This window comes from Ailuropoda melanoleuca, chromosome 4 (assembly GCF_002007445.2).
Source record: "Ailuropoda melanoleuca isolate Jingjing chromosome 4, ASM200744v2, whole genome shotgun sequence".
NCBI classification, from domain to species: Eukaryota; Metazoa; Chordata; class Mammalia; order Carnivora; family Ursidae; genus Ailuropoda; species Ailuropoda melanoleuca.
The window spans coordinates 3,531,263-3,553,682 of NC_048221.1; the positions used below are offsets into that span (position 1 = coordinate 3,531,263).

Consider the following 22,420-nt stretch of genomic DNA (forward strand, 5'->3'; position numbering starts at 1 on the left):
TTTTGTGTAATATGTATTATATAAAAATATATATAATAACTTAAAAATATATATATATATTTAAAATTTTGTTTATTTGACAGAGAGAGAGAGAGCACAATCGGGGAGCGGCAGGCAGAGGGAGAGGGAGAAGCAGGCTCCCTGCTAAGCAAGGAACCCGATGTGGGGCTCGATCCCAGGACCCTGGGATCATGACCTGAGCGGAAAGGAGATGCTGAACTGACTGAGCCCCCCAGTTGCCCCTCATATTTTTATTGAGATAGTCACATACCAGAACATTCACCCTTTTCAGTGGACAGTTCATTGTTTTTTAGAACGTTTATAGAGCTGTGCAGCCATCACAACTATCAAATTCCAGAACATTCCAGAACCTCAGAAGGAAACACCATACCTATTAAATGGTCACTCTCCCCCGCCCCCCAGCCCCCGGCACTCACGAACCCCCTTCCTATCTATATATGAGCCTGTTCTAGACGTTCCATGTGAATGGACTCACACACCGTGTGGCCTTCCGTGTCTGGTGCCCTCCCTGAGCATCTTGTGGGGGAGGCTGGACCTGTGGGTGTGGGGATGGGTTCTGAAGATGAGGGAGGGCTAGAACGTCAGGCACGATGACCCAGCTCACCTGCAGGAGGTGCTCAGGCTGCCCTTTGTGTGCCCAGTTCTGGACTCCTGTATTCAGTGGTGAGTCCTCACCTGTCTGCTCTCTTCTTGCTCCAGCCCGGGCTGGCCCCATGGGTCCCCTGCGGGACCTCTCAGTGCACAGCAGGGCCTCTAAGTGTCTGTTCCGTGGAGCAGACACCCTTCTGACCCCTGTGGCTCTGGCTTATCCATTTCCTGTGTCCTGTAGGTTCACCTCCTGATCTGTAGGCCTGGGGCCTCCCTGCCCAGAGTCCATCATGGGTGTCCTGGTTCCTGCTGGCCTGGTTGTCCGTTTGTTGTCCAAGCCTGAGTGGGCCTCCCTGAGAGCTTCATGTGGTTGGGAGGAGCCCTACTTGCGCCCTCCTTTTTGAGGCTACCCCCCTCTGCCCTGCAGTCTGGCCAGCGGCTTTTAAAGTGAGCAGCCTCCTTTGGGCCACTTTCCTTTCCTGGTCTGCCTGGCCCCAGCCTTACCAGGGTTGCGATTTGTCTCTTAGAAGGCAGCGGCCGGGTGCTAAGTGTCCCCTTAGCCCTTACAGGGCCCCATGAAGCCCGCTAGCCCGTGAGTTGCAAGTGGGCCATGGGTCCTGGCCAGGTATTCCCCTACCCCACCAAGTGAAAGAGGTAAGTGGGTGCCCCCTTGCCCTCCGGGCGGTTTAGAAATGCATCTGGGCTCTCTAGGGAGGAGTGAGGGCCTCAAGGGGCGTGGGTTCGCAGCAGCACACAGCTGGACAGCCCCACTCCTTCCTGCATGCCTGGCTGGCCCCTTCCCTGTGGGGGCAGTGACGCATGCCCATGTGCTTGTGCCTTTCCGTCCCCTGGCAGAGGATACCCGTGAGCCGGGGTGTCCCGAGCTCATGGGAGGGTGCCCTGTGGGTACATGAACGCTCCCTGAATGTCACGTGACAAAGTTGGTCCCCTGCGTCATGCCATAGACAAAAACTGACTCCAAAAGACTCAGTGACCTAGATGTGAGACATGAAAAAACGTCCTTCCTGTGGCAACGCCGTCCAGTAAAGCCGCCAAGCAAGCCTGTTGTGTAAGTGCCATTTTTCTAGTAGCCACACTGGAAGGTGAAAGGAAACAGATGAAATTAATTTGACTAATGTATTTTTATTGAACATAATATAACCAAAATTAATGTGTTTTTTTTTTTTTAAAGATTTTATTTATTTATTCGACAGAGATAGAGACAGTCAGTGAGAGAGGGAACACAAGCAGGGGGAGTGGGTGAGGAAGAGGCAGGCTCATAGCGGAGGAGCCTGATGTGGGGCTCGATCCCATAACGCCAGGATCACGCCCTGAGCCGAAGGCAGGCGCTTAACCGCTGTGCCACCCAGGCGCCCCCCAAAATTAATGTTTTAACATGTAATTGCTATAAAAATAGTTACTGAGTTATTTTATACTCCTTTGTGTTTTGTTTTGTTTTGTTGGTCCTGAGTCTTCAGCATGCTGGCTGTATCTCACGCTTACTGCTGGCCCCCCACAGGCTGGTTCTTTGCGGGGACCTCAGTCCCTGGATGAGCTGAGCACCGTGATGGGGTTGGGGATGCTAGCCGTGGAGGTGCCTGGCGCTTAGTGGAGACTGGCTCCTTCCTTCGGCCTCCTGTTCCTGCCCACCTTCCTGGTCCATGAGAATTTCTGGAGCTATCCGCCTCTAGCTGGAGAGACGAGACAGAGCCAACATTAACCGGGTATGGCTGCTGAGGGGGGAGAGGGGAGGACGTTGACCCACTACAGGGGGGTGCGGCCAAGGGAGAGCTCTTTGTGGGGGCCCAGGGGAGGCCCTGAGCCTTTCGGGGAGGTGGTAGAAATCAAGCCAGCATTTGGGGGAGGAGGAGGAGGCTGTGGGCCGACCCAGAGGTCAGGACAGCCTGCCTCCGGAAGGGCAGGGGCTGAGCCCTGGAGAGCCCTGTATGGGGTCCTGTGGGGAAGTGGAAACAGCCAAAGTCTGGGCTCTTGAGATGCAGTAGCTGAGCCCCCCGGCCTGCGGTGTGCCTCTCACTCTGGGGTGTTGGGCCCCATGGCCGTTGTCCCGACCCTTCCTGTGCACCCCTGCGGTGCTGCCTCTCATGTTGGACAGGAGCCTAGAACCCCATCCCAGCTGAGGCCCAGGGAGTCCTGGTGGCTAAGCCCAGGGCAGGGCATGTGTGGCATGGATGCGGGCTGTGCTGGGGAGCTGTGAGCTTAGAGCTCAAGCTGCTTCCGGGAAGGCCTTGCAGGCACTGGGAATGCTGCTTTGGCCGTGGGAGAACCCAGGAGAGAGGCTTGTGCAGAAGTGTAGCTTGGAAATAGCATCCCGCAGCTGCAGACGATCTTAATGGCCTGAGGTCTCAAGGCAGGATCGCCGAGTGGGATGAGCAGCCAGAGGCTTGAGCGCATGCGCCTCACCTCCCCGGTCTGTGTGCTTACCTCCAAAATGGGGACGAAGGCGAAGATCTCTGCTTCAGGGGTGGGTGAAATGAACTGAGTCCATACCTGAAAATCCACTTGTGGGATAGCTCCTACCCCAGGGCAGCTCTGCTCCCAGGGGACGCTGGGTGGTTGCCTGGTGACATCTGTGGTTGCCATGAGTTGGGGGGGGGGATGCCGCTGAGACCCCCACGGTGCCCAGGACGGCCCCCTAGAAAACAACGGGCCCAGCCTTGTGAGCCTTCAGTCGACCACAGTAACAGCTTTTCTCTGCACTTCTGTCTTTCCTTGCCCGTGAATCAAGGTATTGCAGATGAAGTTTCTAAAAGCACTTTCCATTCCAGAGTCGCCCATGGTTTTCACACCGCTGTTCCATATTTATGCTGGGAAGGAAGTTAAGAAACAGTCAAGGTTATTAGAAGGCACCTTGAAAATAAGTTTGTTGTTTTTTTTTTTTTTCCCTCTGAAGCTTCTCTATTTTAATGGGGCAGGTAGGAGGTTTTGGCCGGGGATTTATGGACCAGGAAGCAAGGGCGCTGTTCCCCGGGGAAGGCTGGACCGGAGGCAGCCAGGCCAGAACTCGGAGTCCTGTGGCCTGTTCCACACGCCTCATTGGATTTTCTCCTCCAGTGAACTTGGGGCTGCCATAAAAATGAACTTGGAGCCACCAGCCTGGAAAACCGGTGTCCTGGGCCGAATGGTGCTGCTCGGGCCTGTGTGTGAGCCTGTGGATTTTGCAGACCGGCCTTGGGTGTGAACAGCTCTTGGTGCAGCTTTGTGCCCCTTGGCCGCCACGGCTCAGGCACAGGTGTCCTTGATGTGGCCCCTGTGACACTGGGCACCAGGAGCTGCTGCCTCTGGGTACCAACACCTGCTCCTTGAAGCCCCAGGTTTCCCTATATTAATTAACTTGGCCTTTAACCAAAAGAAGGCCTGGGAACTTTGGGGTCGGCCGAGTCACATGGCTGTTTTCCTAACAAGCCTGCTGGACGGGTCTTTATTACAAACGTAACTCATCTTCGTGGTAGAAAACTCAGCAGTGCCTTTGAGACAAAACCAAAACTACCTTCTGTGGTCCCTGCGAGCATCTGGTGTGTGTGCAGCCGGGAGGACTTTGTGAGGGTCCCTCTGTGCTCCTGGGGTCCGGCGGTCAGTTTGGGGCTGATAGGACGTCCTACTTGCCCTGATGGCTGAGGCGGGAGTTGGGGAGGCCGGGGTCCCTGGTGGGGACTGGCTACATGGCCCTGTGAGCGACAGTCAGGGTCCTGTTACGTAGGCTGGGTGCCCGGGAGGCCTGGAGCTCAGCGCGGTCAGGATGGGTGGAGGGCTTGGGCGCGGGCCTGGCCCCGAGCCCTGCGGAGAGGGGAGGTCATGGCGGGTGCTCCAAAGGGCAGGGCTGCTTGAGGCGCCCCTGCTGCTCGGGTGAACTGGGCCTGAGAGAGCCCCGTGCTCCTCTGGGCCAGTGAGAGCATCCAGCCCCCAGGCCAGAGCTGTCCCTGAGGACTCGGACTGGGCCCGTGGAGGAGGGCCTGGCGGGGGCTCTCTGGAAACCACTGGAACCCTCGGCCCTTTGCCTCCGTGTGTCTGCGTTTGGGATTTCCATGCTGGGCATTGAACAGCCCCACGACATAAGAGAGAGCCTCCCCAGCTCTGATTGTTCCCCTAAATGGTGACCTTGCACCCTGAGGTGCACGCCCCCCTTGTTGGCTCCCGCGTGAGGCTGGCCTGGAGCAGTGGTGGCTGTGGGACCTGGAGAGGGGCCTGGGCGGGGGTTCCATAGCTGCCCCCTGGGGACAGGACTCCCTAGCAGTCCACAGGCTCAGGAAGACCTCACTGGGGGATTTTGGGGGAGACCAGCCTCTCGTCCTCAAGACTTGGTTGGGGTCTAGAGCCAGTGCTGAGACTGGGACCCCAGTTCCCAAACCTGCTGTGCCACTGACCCGGGGCTCATGCCGCCGCCTCTCTGGGCCTCGGCACCCTCCCATGCTCTCCTTGCTAGATGTAAACGGGGCAAGCGAGGTACATTAAGAAGTGCTCGGCGGGGCGCCCTCATCCCTGGCCGGCCAGTAGGTGCTTCGGTGCTTACCACTGGCTGGCTTCCCAGCCCCAGCTCTGTAGAAGACAGCAAAGGCACAGCGCAGCCCTGATGGCCTGCCGGACACCTCCATGCTTACTGTGCCAGGCTGGGTGCTAAGTAGCCTGCAAGGAGGCCATGGTTCCTGGTGCTGAAGCGAGGGAGTGATTTGACTGGGAGGTACAAGGGGTGATGCTGCTTTAACTGGGTGGACAAGAATCCGCTCCAAGGAGGTGACATGTGGGCAGAGATCTGAAAGACTAGGAGGTGCCAACCTTGAGGAGATCTGGAACAAGAAGTTCCAAGTGGAAGAACAAATAGTACGTGCAAAGGTCCTGAGGCGGAAATGAGCTTGGCATGTTTTAGGATTGGAAGGAGTCCCATGTAGCTGGAACATGAGCTGGCAGGAGGGCGGTAGGCCCTGAGGTTCAGAGAGGCCAGGCGGAGTGAGTGGCTCTGCCACTTAGGCTCCGGTAAGCCAGACCCCATTAAGGGCAGGGAGAAGCCTGGGGAGGTGATGATGAAATCAGATTTATATGTTTTCAGAAACCCCTCTGGTGGCTGTCAGGAGTAAAAACAGGGAGGGAACTCCAGCGGTCATCCAGGTGAGCCGTGGCAGTGGCTCTGAAGAAGGTGGTCTGGTCTCGGGGCAAGGAGGGGCTGGACTTGGGGGGATTTTGGAGGCAGCAGACCAGCAAGGCCTCCTGAGTAGATTGGATGTGTGGGAAAGAGGAATTAGTGCTGACTCCCAGGTTGGAACAGCTGGTTTGAAGCCCCGGCTCCACCCTTCCTCTGAACTGTGTGACCTTGGGCAAGTTACTTAACCTCTCTGGGCCTCATCTTCCTTATTGGTGATAGGTAACATAAGGGGACCTACCTGGGAGGATTGTTGTTGTCGTTGGAGAAGATTGTCTGTGGGGAACAATTGGCGCAGCGCTCTAAGAGTGGGCCCAGAGTGGAAGGTACTGGGGGGCGCTGGTTCTCACTTCTTCCAGGATGACCGGGCAAGGCTGGGCCATGTGAGCTCACCCTGCTGCTTGTGTCAACCAGTCTTCCTTTCCTTTATTGCTCTCCTATATATATATATATATATATATATAAATTTAAAAGATTTTATTTATTTGAGAGAGTGAGCGAGTGAGAGAGCAGGGGAAGAGGGAGAAGCAGACTCTCAGCTGAGTGGGGAGCCCTATGCGGGCTCGATCCCAGGACCCCAGGATCATGACCGGAGCCAAAGGCAGATGCTCAACCACCTGAGCCACGCAGGTGCCCTACATTTTCTTGTTGAGAAAGAGTTGAGACCTTGGTGTGAGAGCAGATCATTTTCACCTGGAGATGGGGACTCTGAAAAGGAGAAACCTCCTGCAGAACGCCAGACTCCGAAAGCTTTGCAAAAATTCCCTGCCCGTGAGCAGTTCAGGTTTCTGCTCTAGAATGAGGGCTTGGGGGTGGGTGAGTCCTGGCAGGACTTGTCGCCTTGGCTGAAGGAGAAATTCTGTATGGGAAGGGAGAGCCTGGCGCTGGGCAGAGCTCATTTTAGAGATCATGCGTATTAGGCGAATCTCACATGCTGCTTGGAATACATTATTCAAGGTGGCATTCAGACTGCCCTGTGTCTCTTTAGGGTCTGTGTTGTGAAAACACTTGGGCATCGTTTCAGGGAGCATATCAGGCAAAAGGGGCTGCAGACTTGATGATGGTACGGTTTGAAGGGTGTTTGTAAGTCTGGATGGAGAAGGCCCTTGTTAGTGGCTATTACTGTGTTTTTCCATGTATTTTATATTTCAAGCTTTTTATTATGGAGACTTGGAACACATGCAGAGGTAGACAGACTAGGATAAAGAACCTGCTTGTCCCTGTCACCCAGCCCCAGCCCACCAACTCATATGACAATCTGCCCTTCCATCCTGCCATCCATGTGAAATATTTTTAATATTTTTAAAAACTTTTTATTTTTCAAGAGTTACAGACTCCCAAGAAGTTGCAAAAATGGTACAGATGGGGTCTCCTGGGTCGCTCAGTTGGTTAAGTGTCTGACTTCGGCTCAGGTCACGATCTTAGGGTCATGGAATCGAGCCCCGGCGTTGGGCTCTGTACTCAGCAGGGTGTCTGCTTCTTCCTCTCCCTCTGCCCCTCCCCCTGCTTATGTTTTCTCTCTCAAATAAATAAATAAAATCTTAAAAAAGATGGTACAAAGAGGTCCCATGTACTCTTGACCCATCTGCCCCCAGTGGTGACAATTTACATAACCGCAGTCCATTGTCAAGACTAGGAAATTGACATTGGCATAATATACCCCGGACCTCACTGGGATTCCACCAGTTTTCTCGTGCGCTCACATTTTGTGTGTCCTTGTGACATCAGCTGCATAGATTTGTGTAACCCCTTCACACCCAAGATACAGAGCTGTCCCGCCAACACGAACGAGCTTGCTCGTGCTTCCCCTTCGGACTTAGTCCCCACTCCTGCCCCCAGGTCCCTGCAACCATTGATCTGTTCTTCTCTATGATCTAGTCATTTTGAGAATGTGATGGAATCATGCATCATGTGTCGCCTTTGGGGATCCAGGTTGTTGCCTGTATCAGTAGCTCATTGCTGCTTGTTGCTCAGTAGCTCTCCAGGACACTGTTATTTCATAATCCTTTGTATTTCTGTAAGGTGACTGGTAGTGGTAGTGTCTCATCTTTCATTCCTGATTTTAGCAACCTGAATCTTTTCTTGCTTGATCAGTCTACCTAAAGGTCTGTGAATTTGGTTGATCTTTTCATGGAACTGACTCTTGCTTTAGTTTTTTTCTCTTATTCTGTTCATTTCTGCTCTGGTCTTTATTATTTCCTTCTTATTGATTGCTGTAGTTTTAGATTGCTCTTCTTCCGGTGTACGGTACAAGTTTCGATTATTGATTTGTGAGCTTGCTTCTTTTCCTGTAGGCAGCTGTGCCTTTCCCTCTAAGCACGGCTTCCCTGTGTCCTATAAGTTTTGTTTTAGCGTGTCTTCATATACATTCACTTCAAAGTTGTTTTTTTTTTTTTTTTTTTTAAAGATTTTATTTATTTTTGTGACAGAGAGACAGCCAGCGAGAGAGGGAACACAGCAGGGGAGTGGGAGAGGAAGAAGCAGGCTTCCCAGCGGAGGAGCCCGATGTGGGACTTGATCCCAGAACGCCGGGATCACGCCCTGAGCTGAAGGCAGACACTTAACGACTGTGCTATCCAGGCGCCCCAAGTTTTGTTTTTTTTTAAGATTTTATTTATTTATTTGACACAGAGAGAGAGAGACAGCGAGAGAGGGAACACAAGCAGGGGGAGTGGGAGAAGGAGAAGCAGGCTTCCTGCTCAGCAGGGAGCCCGATGAGGGGCTCGATCCCAGGACCCTGGGATCATGACTTGAGCCAAAGGCAGATGCTTAACAACTGAGCCACCCAGGCGCCCCTCACTTCAGAGTGTTTTCTGATTTTGCTGTGATTTCTTCTTTTACCCATTGGTTATTTAAGAGTATGTTTTTTTTTGGGTGGCATGCCTGGGTGGCACAGTTAAGCCTCTGACTCTTGGTTTCAGGTTCATAGGATCAAGCCCCACATCGGGCTCCGCACTCAGTGGGGAGTCTGCCTGACTCTTGCCTTCTCTCTCTCCTGCGAGTGCTTGCTCTCTTTCTCTCTCAAATAAATAAATCTTAAAAAAAGAGAAGAGTATGTTTTTTTAATTTCCACATATTTGTAAATCCCCAAATTTCTTTCTGTTATTGATTTCTAATTTTTTTTAAAAGATTTTATTTATTTATTCGACAGAGATAGAGACAGCCAGCGAGAGAGGGAACACAAGCAGGGGGAGTGGGAGAGGAAGAAGCAGGCTCCTAGCAGAAGAGCCTGATGTGGGGCTCGATCCCATAACGCTGGGATCACGCCCTGAGCCGAAGGCAGACGCTTAACCGCTGTGCCACCCAGGCACCCCTGATTTCTAATTTTTATTGTGGTCAGAGAACCTACTTTCTATGATTTGAATTCTTGTTAATTTAAACGAGGCTTGTTTTACAGTCTGACATATGGTCTGTCTCAGAGAACATTTCATATGTACTGAGAAGAAAGTCTGTTTTACTGCTCTTAGTGGGGTTCTCTACAGATGGCTGGTGGTTTGGAGTGTTGCTCAAGGCTTCTCTTTCCTTGTTTCTGCCTGGTTGTTTTATCCATTGTCGAAAGTAGAGTATTGCTGTCTCCAGCTATTGTTGAATTGTCTGTGCCTCCCTTCGTTTCAATCAGTTTTTGTTTCATGTGTTTTGAGACTTGTTATTAGGTACATATAAGTTTATAATCATTCTATCTTCCTGAGGGATTGGTCCTTTTATCATTATAAAATGTCCATCTTTAACGTTTTTTTAAAAGCGATTTTGTGTGAAAGCAGTATAACCGCTCCAGTTTTCTTATAGTTGCTGTGTGCACGCTCTACCTTTTCCATCCTTTTATTTGCAACCTGCTTATACCTTTGAATCTAAAGAGTGTCTCCTATAGACAGCATATAGTGGGGTCTTGTTTTGTTTTTTCCAGTTTTGACAATCTCTGTTTTTTAAAAGTTTTTATTTAAATTCCTGTTAGTTAACATACAGTGTAATATTAGTTTCAGGTTTAGAATTTAGTGATTCGACACTTCCATGCATCACCCAGTGTTCATCACAACAAGTGCACCCTTTAATCCCCGTCACCTATTTTACCCATCCCCCTCCCACTTCCCCTCTGGTGACCAGCAGTGTGTTCTCTGTACTTAAGAGTCTGTTTCTTGGTTTGTCTCTCTCTTTTTCCCCTTTGCTCACTTGTTTTGTTTCTTAAACTCCGTGTACAAGTGAAATCATATGGTATTTGTCTTTCTCTGTCTGACTTATTTCACTTAGCATAATACCCTCTGGTTCCATCCACGTCGTTGCAAATGGCAGGATTTCATTCTTTTTTGTGGCTGAATAATATTCCATTGTGTATATATAACACATCTTTTTTATCCATTCATTAGTGGACAGACACTTGGGCTGTTTCCATAGTTTGGCTATTGTTGATAATGCTATCAGCATCAGGGTGCATGTATCCCTTCAAATCAGTATTTTTGTATTCTTTGGGTAAATATCTGGTTCTATTTTTAACTTATTGAGGCACCTCCATGCGGCTTCCCAGAGTGGCTGCACCAGTTTGCGTTCCCACCAACAGTGTAAGAGGGTTTCCCTTTTTCCACATCCTCGCCAACATCTGTTGTTTCTTGTGTTGTTGATTTGAACTGTTCTGACAAGAGTGAGGTGATATCTCATCGTAGTTTGGATTTGCGTCTCCTTGATGATAAGTGATGATAAGCATCTATTTTCATATGTCTGTTGGCCATCTGTATGTCTTCTTTGGAAAAATGTCTATGCATGTCTTCTGCCCATTTTTTAATCTGATTATTCATTTTTTGGTGTTGAGTTTAATATGTTCTTTATATATTTTGGATACTAACCCTTTATTGGATATATCATTTGTGAATATCTTCTCCCATTCTGTAGGTTGCCTTTTAGTTTTTGTTGGTTGCTAACTTTGCTGCACGGAAGCTTTTAATTTTATTTATTTTTATTATTTATTTTCTTAAAAGATTTTATTTATTTATTTTGATAGAGTGTACATACACTCTGGAGGGGAGGAGGGAGAGAAGCAGACCCCCTGCTGAGTGGGGAGTCTGACAGGGGACTTGATCTCACGACCCTGAGATCATGACCTGAGCTGAAATCAAGAGTCAGTTGCTCAACCCACTGAGCTGCCCAGTTGCCCCGAAGCTTTTTATTTTGTTGAAATCCCAATAGTTTATTTTTTCTTTTGCTTCCCTTGCCTTTGGAGACGTGTCTAGTCCGAAGGTGCTGTGTCCGGAGGGCTAATGTCAGCAAGGTTACTGCCTGTGTTCTCCTCTAGGATTTTTATGGTTTCATGCGTCACTGACATTGGGGTCTTTCATCCATTTTGAGTTTATTTTTGTGTGTGGTGTAACAAAGTGGTCCAGTTTCATTCTTCCACGTGTGGCTGTCCAGTTTTCCCAACACCGTTTGTTGAACCGACTGCCTTTCCTGCTTTGTCGAAGATTAGTTGACCATGTAGTTGCAGGTTCCTTTCTGGGTTTTCTGTTCTGTTCCACTGATCTATGTTCTGTTTTTGTGCCAGTACCATACTGTTTTGATGACTACAGCTTTGTAATATAATTTGAAGTCTGGAATTGTGATGCCACCAGCTTTGCTTTGCTTTTTCAAGGTGCTTTGGCTATTTGAGGTCTTTTGTGGTTCCATACCAATTTGAAGATTGTTCTAGTTCCTGTGAAAAATGCTGGTAGTATTTTGATAGGGATTGCATTAAATGTGTAGATTGCTTAGGGTGGTGTAGACATTTGAACAGTCCTTCCAGCCCATGAGTGTGGGATGTCTTTCCATTTGTGTGTGTCATCCTCAGTCTCTTTCGGAGGTGTTCTGTAGTTCTCAGAGTACAGATATTTTACTTCTTTTGTTAGGTTTATTCCTAGGTATCTTACTATTTTGGGTGCAGTTGTAAATGGAATTGACTCCTTAATTTCTCTTTCTACTGCTTCATTGCTAGTGTATCGAAGTGCAGCAGATTTCCATACGTTGATTTCGTATCTTGCAACTTTTACTGAATTCGTGTATCAGTTCTAGCAATTTTTTGCTGGAGTCTTCTGAGTTTTTAAAAAATTGTTTTTAGAGAGTTTATTTATTTGAGAGAGAGAGAGAATGAGTGGTGGAGAGGGGCAGAGGGAGAGGGAGCAGCAGACTCCCTGCTGAGCAGGAAGCCTGACACAGGGCTCGATCGCAGAACCCTGAGATCATGACCTGAGCCAAAGGCAGATGCTTAACCAATGAGCCACCCAGGAGCCCTTGAGTTTTCTATATAGAGTATTATGTCATCTGCAAATAGTGAAAGTTCTGCTTCTTCCGTACTGATTGAGATCCTTTTATTTCTTGTTGTTTGATCGCTGAGTCTGGGGCTTCAGTAGTATGCTGAATAATAACCTTGGTGAGTGTAGACATCCCCATCTTGTTCCTGATCACATTGGACAGTCTCTGTCTTTTGACTGGACTGTTTAATCTATCCACATTTTTTAAAACTTTTATTTATTTATTTTAAGATTTTATTTATTTATTTGACAGAGATAGAGACAGCCAGCGAGAGAGGGAACACAAGCAGGGGGAGTGGGAGAGGAAGAAGCAGGCTCATAGCGGAGGAGCCTGATGTGGGGCTCGATCCCATAACGCCGGGATCACGCCCTGAGCCAAAGGCAGGCGCTTAACCGCTGTGCCACCCAGGCGCCCCTATTTATTTATTTTTTTGAAGATTTTATTTAATTATTTGATAGAGCAAGCACAAGCAGGGGGAGCGGGAGAGAGAGAAGTAGGCTCCCCACTGAGCAGAGAGCCTGACCCGGGGCCTAATCCCAGGACCCTGGGATCATGACCTGAGCCGAAGGCAGATGCTTAACTGACTGAGCCACCCAGGCGCCCCTCCATCCACGTTTAATGTCATTATTGATATAGTTGAATTTATGTCTGTGATTTTCCTTTTGTTTTCTGTCTCCTGCCTTTGGTTCCTCTCCTTTCCTGCCGCCTTTTGCATTAAGTGCATATTGTCTAGTGTAATGTTTTAATTGCTTTAATGATTTTTCCACTGTATTTTTTGAAGTATCTTCTAGTGGCTGTTCTAGGTCTTACCATCGACATCTTATCAGAATTTTCAGTATTATTTGAAACAAATCTATGCTGATTCCACTTGAACTGGGCTCCCTCAGGATTAAGTTCACTTGATCAATGAAAGAGCGTGGTTTTTTCAAGGATGTGGATGTGGCGGTCTGCCTGTGGTGCCTGTCTTTTGCCCATTTCTCCTTACAGTCGGTGAAATGAGCACATCAGAGCCCTCTTAGGGCTTTTGCCCCCAAAAGTATTTGTGAGGCTCTCCCATCTCAGGCTCGGGCTGGGAAGGCCCCGACTGTCTGTCATCACCCCGCCTGTGGTGTTGGCCTCTTCTCCCTTGCCCCATCTAAGCTGACTGGTTTGTGGCTCTCGATCCTGGCCCAGGATTCCAAATCTGGGTCAGCGTGTCACGCCCACTTGCAGGCTGGCAGGTGTTTGGTCTTTAAGGCGTGCCTGGTACTCAGCCTAGAGACCAGTCTGGAAAGGCCGGCAGAGGTGGGGGGTTGTGACCTGCTTGTTAACCGACCCCTTTTGTGAGAGCCTCGGAGGGCAGCCTGTGCGGCAGGGTCAGGGGCGGACGACGCGGGTGGCCATGGTGCTCTGGATACATTCAGTCGAAGCTTCAAAACAGCATCGAAGTGGTAGTCAATCTTTGGGGAGCTCTGATGCGTACATTTTCTGGCTGGGTATCTTTTTTTAATAGCGGCTTTATTAAGTAGAATTCCCATGCCATCCATTCATCCTTTTAGAGTGTACGAGTCTGTGGTCGTTAGTGTGTCTACGGGGTGGTGTACTGATCACCACCGTGTGCTTTCAGGACTTTTCCACCACCTGCCAGGGAACCCTGTACCTTTCAAATAGTCCTGCTCACTCCCCTCCCCCAGCCCTGGCAACCACTCAGCTGTTTTCTGTCCGTGGAGGAGCCTGTTCTGGACGTGTCACACACGTGGACTCACACACCGTGTGGCCTTCTGTGTCCGATTCCCTCCCTGAGCGTCGTGGGCTCAGGGTCCAAGCTGGGCTGGCTTTTGTGTGCACGCTTGTTTCCATTTCTCTTCGGTGGGTATGTCGGAGCGGAGTTGCCGGTCACAGGGAGACTCCATGTTTCACACTTGAAGAAACTGCCAGATTGTTTTCCAGCGTGGCTGTACCGTTTTTGCAATCCCACCAGCAGTGTATGAGGCCTCCAGTTTGGCTAGGTTTTTTTTTTTTTAAAGATTTTATTTATTTATTTGACAGAGATAGAGACAGCCAGCGAGAGAGGGAACACAAGCAGGGGACTGGGAGAGGAAGAAGCAGGCTCATAGCGGAGGAGCCTGATGTGGGGCTCGATCCCATAACGCCGGGATCACGCCCTGAGCTGAAGGCAGACACTTAAGGACTGCGCCACCCAGGCGCCCTTGGCTAGGTATTTTAAATTTGAATTAGATAAAGAGTGGGTAACATTTTGGTGATGGCTTAATCCCAGGACACTTTGCCTCTTTCCCCTGACATTGGTTTTTGTCTACACCATGGAGCAGGCAGTTAGGCTGCTGGAGGGACAGGACCTCTGGGTGTCAGGCATGGCTCTCGAGGTGGGCTCTATTTTTATAAAAGTCAGTATGAGTATTAACACTGAGGACAGAAGTCTGTGTGAATTACAAATGTCCCCAGACCCCACCCCCCAGAGATAACCATCCCTGGCGTCTTGGCCAAGGCTTTCCTGGTTATTGACTGCATCTGTCTTCATTTTTGTAGGGGCGTGGATGCTTCTCTCTTCGGGTTATGTGTATTTCTTTCTCCTTAAACAATGCTGTGGTGAACATCCTTGAGGCCGTTTCTTTTAGGTGAGCTTCACCTGTGGACCCTTGGTGTGGACATCTTTTGTATCTTGAGGCACATTGCTCGGTTGCCCCAGGAAGGTGGTTGGGGTTGATGCTCCCACAGTGGCTGGAGGCTCCCATCATACAGGGGACAGCCCCAGTTTCTGTCATCTCCTTGTTGCCTTTTTTTTTTTTTTTGAATTGCCAGTTCATAGCCATGGCCCCCCATTAAACTGGGTGTTTATATTTTCTCTTGACTTAGAATTTCTTAAGTGATTTGATGTCCTGAACCAGGCCATTCTCTGGGGGTGTCCCAGGTGCTGTGGGGGTGACCAGCATCCCTGGCCACGATGTCAGGAGCCCCCCTCCCCCATGTGACAGACATAGATGTCTCTAGATGTTTTCCATTGTGCCCTTGGGGGCCAGATCGTCTCTGGCTGCGAAGCAGTGTTTTATAACATCCTTTCCTGTATTAGGGCTGTTAGCACCCTTTTGTGTCACACGTTTTTTTCTCAGTTTCTCATTTATCTTTCAGCTTTATTTTTGATGTGTTGGTACATAGAATGTTTTCAAGTTTATTGCCAAATTTGTCTTTTCCTTTAAAGCTCCTGGTCTTGTGACCTCCTTGGAGAGGTCTCCTCTGCAACCCCCAAGATTATAGATACATTGACCTGTGTTTTCCTGCATGCACTGTTACGGAGTTCATAAAGACTGCAGTCTAGAAGCTGCGGGTGGGAGGAGAGCTCTGTGTCTTCTCGTGTCTCCCTGCTGGTCTGCGTGGGCTGGTGATCCATGCAGAGTGTGGCTGCCCCGTTGCTAGCTCTGTGGTCTCAGACAAGTCACTCCACCACCCCGTGCCTCAGTTTCCTCATCTGTGAAATGGGCTGTGATGACAGTGCCTGCTTCCTGGGGTTGGGGCTGATCAGACATGCCAGGCGTTTAGAGCCGTGCCCACACGTGGGTTGACCGTGCCCAGAGCAGACTCCAGAGGGAGGGTAGCTTTCAGAGAGGCCAGTGAACCTGTGCAGACTCACCGGGGCCACGAGAGAGCAGCGGTTCCTCTCTGGGCATGTAACTCGTATACCTCTGCGCTGTCCAGCCCTGGCCCCACCCAGCGCCTGCGCACAATTATAGGGCACATGGGCAGAGACATAGGAAGATCAGTTTGTTACTGATTATGGTTTTAAATGGTGAGTTGTGGAACATCTAAAACCTGTACATATGAATAAAGAATGGGCAGGTGTTTCGAGCATCTGCCAGGCCCCTGGCTTTGCAGGGAGCTTGGTTGGGGGCTCCCAAGGATGCTGGCATCAACCCCTCTCTCTGTGTGGCACCAGCCCCTTCCCTGTGGCTGTGGGCCAGGGGGCCAGGTGGCCTTTGCTCACGCTGCTTTGCTGACCCTGTGGAGCCAAGTGAAGATGGAGGTGGGCTGGCAGACCCAAGTGAAGATGGAGGTGGGCTGGCAGACCCAGAGCTTGTCCCTGACACTCTGAAGCAGGTGCTGGCAGCCATGCCCACTGCATCCTGGACTCCTGGCCTTTCGTCTGAGCAGTCCCTCCTACTTTGATTTCTCCAATCCAAGGGCTTCCTTTTTATTGTTTGTAATTCAAGGTTTTGGAGACATGATTTCAGATTTACAGAGAAGTTGCGAGAATAACACAAAGAATTCCTGGATGCGTTTCAACCAGTTGCTTGAGCGTTAACGGTTTACTCATCTGCTCTATTCCTTTCCTCTCTCTCTCCACATTTTTCCTGAACTGTTTCAGAGAGGTGCCCCTTTCCCTCTAAATACTTCAGTGTTTAGTTCTTCCAGACAAGGGATTCTCTTAGCACATTACCCAAGTCAGGAAGTTAATTCTCAGAACTCTCGAAAGAGAGCCTGGGGTCACACATCATACTCGCTTGCCTGGCTGCTCTCATTGCTCTGGATTTGGAGCAGTGCCCGAGACTGTGTTCGGAGTTCGTGACTTCGACGTTTGGGAGAGGACAGGCTGGTGGTTCTGCAGGGTGTCCCCCAGTGTGGGCTCGTCTTATGGTTTCACACCGTTACATACTTTTGGCAGGAATCTGCTGGAAGTGACCTTGGCGTCCTTCTTAGTACATAGTATCCGGAGGCCTCCGGTGTCAGTTTGTTCCATGTCTGGTTTTATTAACCTCCATTGCTTGGGTAAGGAGGTTTCTCTACCCTAAAGTGACTATTGTCCAATTTGTATTAATAAGTTTCTGGTGGGGAGGTAGTCTGAGACACGTGCACACCTTGTTGTTCCTCCAGCATCCAGTGTTGGTTGGTTGGTTCGTTCATTCATTCATTCATTTGAGAGAGAGAGACAGAGCACAAACAGGGGGAGAGGCAGAGGGAGAGGGAGAAGCAGACTCCCAGCTGAGCTGGGAGCCTGACATGGGGCTCGATCCCAGAATCCGGAGATCATGACCTGAGCTGAAGGCAGAGGCTTAACCATCTGAGCCACCCAGGAGCCCCTCCAGTGTTGGTTTTAACAGGATTGTTGATTCTGGCCAAAGGGTGATTGTCTGATTCCATCATTCCTTTTGCATTTTTATTTGAGAGAGTGAACGTGAGAGAGAGAACACGAGCTGGCAGGGAGGGGCGGAGGGAGAGGGAGAAGCAGACTCTCACTGCTGAGCAGGGAGCCCGATGTGGGACTCGATCCTGGGACTCTAGGATCATGACCTGAGCCGAGGCAGATGCTTAACTGACTGGGCCACCCAGGCGCCCCTCCCTTTTGCATTTGTTAATTTGCTTTTTGCTGTAAGAACCAGCAAGCTGTCTCTTCTTCCCCATTTGTTTATATCCATGTGGACTCGTGGATTCTTACCTGACTCAGTAGGTTATAATCCATCGCTAGCATTATGTGTTTGCTTGCTCCAGTGGTCCCAAATTTATCCAGAGGGCGAGCCCATATCACGCTGGCTCCTTGTGTCTTTTGACATGTCCTCGCCATTCCCCTGGGTGCTTCCTGACTTTCGGACCCGGTGAGTGTTCCAGGCCCATCCTGTACCCCTCCTGCCCCTGCTCTGGGCTTGACCACTTCTCCAGGGAGCCTTGGTGGTTCTTGTGGACAATGGCGTTCAGAAGCCAAGATCTGGGTGTTCAGTGTGCTCATTGCCACTGGGGTATCTTTGCTTCTAGGCCTTCTTATTGGCTAGAGCTGGGAATAAATACGTATATGTGTCTATTTAGCGTTCCCATGTCCACGTGTGTAGATATCACACACATACACAAAGACGTTTCTGCTTCCGGTCATCCGTGTGTACGCAGTGGTGCCCATGAGTTCACACTGGTACTTCCGGTCCCAGTCTCCCACAGAAGCTCCTTGCTGTCTTCCCCCTTCCTTGTTGATACCTCCCTGTCTGTCAGCAAGAAGCCGCCTCATCACCAGCCGTAAAAGAAGTCTGTGGAGCAGCAGCTCATACTTCGTTGTGTCATTATTTCCAGAGCATATGGTTCCAAAATTGTGTTTAAAAGTGGCCTGAGTTCTTCCTTTTCTTCTTTACTGTGGTTCTTCTATTATTACTTGAAATATGGTTTTATTTGTTTCTGTTCTGTATTTGTTGTAGATTCCATGCCCCCCTCCCCCCACCCCCGCAATCAACTCTCATTCACTCAGTAGGTGGGACATTAGCATGGTTCCAAGTCCAAGTGCAGAAAGGCATCTGGAGAAAAGTGTCCTCCCTCGTCCCTGTAGGTAATGATCTCCCAGTCCCTGGCTTATCCTGGCTTATGTTTTCTTATATCTCCACTTTTTTCCCATGAACATGAAGGGTGGCATCGTGGGAATCGCTCTTGAACTTGACTCTTTTCACTGAAGGACACATCCCAGAAACCACCTCACCTGGCCGTGGAGATGTCCCCTTCTGCACGGTGTCCGCTGTGAGGCACAGCAGTTAACAGCCTCTGCTGTATGTGGGCATTTAGGTTGTTTACAGTGTCTTGCAGTTGTAAATGGTCCTGCTGCGAATGCCCTTGTGTATTAGGTACTTCTGTATTCGTGGAAGAGTATCTTCAGGGTGGATTTCTAGCAGTGAGATTGCTGGGTCAAAAGTTAAGGGTAAATGTGTTTTGTCAGCTTCTGCCCAGTTCCCTTCCAGAGGGTGGTATGGATTTACTCCCGTCGACCCTGTGGGATGACAGGTCTGGTCCCCACAGCCTCACCAGCAGGATGTGCTGATCTATTTCAAATGATCTGCCAGTCTGAGAGGTGCGAGAAGTGGGGTCTCAGTCTTAATTAGCATTTCTGGAATGATGAGTGAGGCTGAGCACTATTTAATATGTCAAGGGGCATTTTTGTATCTTTTCTGTGAACTGCCGGTTCATGCTTTTCACCCTTTTTTCAATTGGATTTACTCACTACCACCCCCACTTTATTTATTTATTTATTTTATTTGAAAGATTTTATTTGTTTGTTTGACAGAGAGACACAGACAGAGAGCACAAGCAGGGGGAGCAGCAGAGGGAGAGGGAGAAGCAGGCTCTCCGCTGAGCAGGGAGCCAGATGCGGGATTCAATCCCAGGACCCTGGGATCATGACCTGAGCCAAGGGTAGATGCTTAACTGACTGAGCCACCCAGGCGCCCCCCCCCAAATTTTAAAACTTTAATATACATTAGGGAGATGAGCCCTTTGTGGTATGTTTGTAAATATTTTCTTTGAGTTTCCCAGTTGCATTTTGAATTTTTTTTTTTTTTAAGATTTGTTTGTTTTATTTTAGAGAGAGGGATTGAAAGAGAGAGAGACCATGAGCACAGGGAGGGCCAGAGGGGGAGAGGGAGAGAGTATCTCAAGCCGACTCTCCACTGAGTGCAGAGCCCGACGCTGGGCTCAGTCTCACCACCCTGAGATCATGACCTGAGCCGAAATCAAGAGTCAGATGCTTAACCGACTGAGCCACGCACGCGCCCCTGCAATTTGATTTTTTAATGGTGGGTTTTTTTTTTTTTTGGTTGGTTTTTGTTTTTTTTTGCCCTGAAGAAGTGTGTTTTAAAATAATTTTTGGTAGAGTCAAGTTTATGGATCTTCCTTTTTTTATTGCTTCTGAATTTGGAGTCCTAGTTGGAAAGCCTTTTCCTATGCTGAGTTGGAGGGGAATTCATGTTTTTTTCCAGTACTCATATGGTCACATGCTTTCCAAGCAGACCCCTCACCCATCTGGCGTTCATTCTTGCTGGTGGTGTGAGGTATGGGTCCGACTGTCTTTTCCCAAATTGTTGCCCAGTTGTCCTGGTGCGGTGAGTTGAGAGCCCATCCTTATTCAGTACTGTGAGATGCCACTGTTGTCTCGCTCCCTCCTTGATCTGTGGCCCCCAGCCGCCTGGAGGAGGTCACCGTTGAGAAAGACAGGTTACACGCTCCTTCCTTTCCAGTATGTGAAGCGTGCTCCGTGTGTCCTGCAGAACTGGGCACCTCGCCTCCAAGGCGTCTCCTGGTTCACTCACACCTAGCCGGGATGTCCCCAGTCCTGGTGCTCCCTCCGAAGTCTTTATTTACCCCGCGCCCCCTCCCCCCTCCTCCAGGTGCCAAGTTACTGGCAGCCTTTTGCACTCCAGACCCTGCGGAGGAAGGTCCTGTAGAGGAGTCTGCGTGGACGGGGGGCTGTGTGTCCCAAACACGAAGGCCGAAGGGCCGCTGGCTGGAAGCAGGTGGGGGTTTCTAAAACAGAGAGACATTCTGCATGGCCACTGGGAGCACCACCCTCCTCCCCCCCCCCCCCCCCGCTGTGTCTTCAGAGCTGCCTCCTTTGCCTGCGGGAGCCACTGAGGTGACTGGGCCCCGAGCAGCTGCCGACTGTGGAGGGCTTACGGCGTGCCTGGGAGTCCTTCAGGCACTTCTGTCAGTGGCCTTACTTAGCCCCCCATGATTGTGAGTACGGCGTTAACGTGGTGACCCCACTTTACAGATGTGGAAACTGAGGTCCAGAGGTTAGGAACTTGCCCTGGTTACAAGGCTGGAGCTGGGCCCAAGCCTCTGGAGCCTGGGCTTGTCTCCCCGAGCCTGCCGTGCTCTCCAGGGTAAAGCCTGAGAGGACGTAGGAGGACATGCCGTGAAAAGCGTCATCCTCACAGCGGTAAGGCTCTGCCACCTCAGTAACAGGCCCCAGCTGCCCTGTCCTCACTTTCTCTGGAGTTTTGGCCCCTTTTTCCTCGCTTGCTCTGTCGCTGTGACGTTGCGCATCTTCTCATGTGTCGGTTGGCTGTTTCTCTTCTTTGGAGAAATGTTCATTCAGACCTTTCATCTGTGTGCAGATTAGGTGGTCTTTCTGTTGTTGATCCTTTAGAGTTCTTTATATATTCTGGATACAAGTCCCTGGTGGGATAGATGATCTGCAGATACCTTCACCCATTCCGTGGGTCGTCTTCCCTTTCTTGATTATGTCCTTTGAAGCGCAAAGTCTAATTTATCTGTTTTTTCTTTTTCTTTTAAGATTTTATTGTCAGAGAGAGAGTGCAAGAGAGCACAAGCAGGGGGAACAGCAGGCAGAGGGAGAAGCAGGCTCCCTGCTGAGCAAGGAGCCCCATGCGGGGCTGGATCTCAGGACCCTGAGATCATGACCTGAGCCAGAGGCAGTCGCTTAACCGACTGAGCCCCCCAGGTGTCCCTTACCTGTTTTTTCTTTTGTTGCTTGTGCTGTTGGTGTAGTATCTAGAAACCATGGCCTAACCCACGGTCACAAAGGTTAATTCATGTGTTATGTTCTCTGAGAGTTTTATGGTTTTAGCTCCTGCGATTAGGTATGTGATGGTTTTGAGTTAACTTGGCATGTGCTGTGAAGTAGGGATCCAGCTTCATTCTTTTTCACGTGGGTATCTGGCTGTTGAAAAGACCGTTCCTTCCCCATTTGAATGGTCTTGGCAGCCTTTTTGAAAATCACTTGGCTTCACAAGTGTGGGTTTATTTCTGGACTGTCAACTCTCTTGCACTAATTTCTGTGTCCGTCTTTATGGCGGTAGCACACTGCCCTGTTTACTGTGGTTTTGTCATCCTGAGTTATATCTGGTCTCGGGGTGGGAGTTAAGGAAAAGGACGTGGTGCTTACATTTCCATGAATGAGACCAGACCCTTCTCAGTTGGGATTAGACAGCCTGGGATGCCCGCGACTTCCCTGGCTGAGCCCTCCCGACTTCCACAGTGGGATTTCAGCGTCCATAAGGATATGGGGGTTTGGTGAGGTGTTTGTAAATAAGAGTTCTTCGCCAATATGGAAAGATTGAGGAAACATGTCACTTTTTCATCTCTTTCAAACAGGAAGGATCTGAAACTTGTGTTCCCCAGGTTGGGTCTTTATCAGGTCCTGAAACTGGATGGTAGTGTGGTGTCAGCTTGCTTTTTCTTTTCTTATCAGTTTGGATCTTTTTACAGCCACTCTCCTCTTCCAGCTAAAACCTGCTGTGCAGTGAGCTTCAGAGGACAGAGGTAAAGGCTGGCTTTTTCTTTTTCTTTTTTTTGAGTTTTTATTTTGAAATAATTTTAGACTTATTGAAAAGTTACAAAGACAGCACAGAGAGTTCTTGGGTTCTTGGGTGCTTTTCGGCCCCCTCCCTAATGTTAGCATCTAACATAACTGGAGAAGAATGACCCAAAGTAAGCAAGGAGCACGGAGGAATAGTATTTAGCCTTTCTTTGCATTTCCCTCCTTGTCACACGCATGTCCCTTTTCTGCTCCAGAGCCCCGTCCGGGAACCTGTAATGCATTTATTTATTTATTTATTTATTTATTTTTAAAAAAGATTTTATTTATTTATTTGACAGAGATAGAGCCAGCGAGAGAGGGAACACAAGCAGGGG

The 22,420-nt window shown here is 49.6% G+C and overlaps 1 protein-coding gene across 3 annotated transcripts in view; it reads left to right on the forward strand.

Annotated features, from left to right (window-relative positions):
• Positions 1-551: 551 nt before the first annotated feature.
• LOC100464284 (lysine-specific demethylase 4B) overlaps positions 552-22,420 on the forward strand; it is a 104,182-nt gene continuing 82,313 nt past the window's right edge. Inside the window, exons 1-2 of one of the 3 annotated variants that reach the window (XM_034657575.1) lie at positions 552-1,678; positions 2,129-2,333. The gene's annotated coding sequence lies outside the window, so the exon portion shown is untranslated. Of the gene's footprint in view, positions 1,679-2,043; positions 2,334-22,420 lie in introns of those variants that run through there. The other 2 variants (XM_034657576.1, XM_034657574.1) reach the window with 2 other exon arrangements.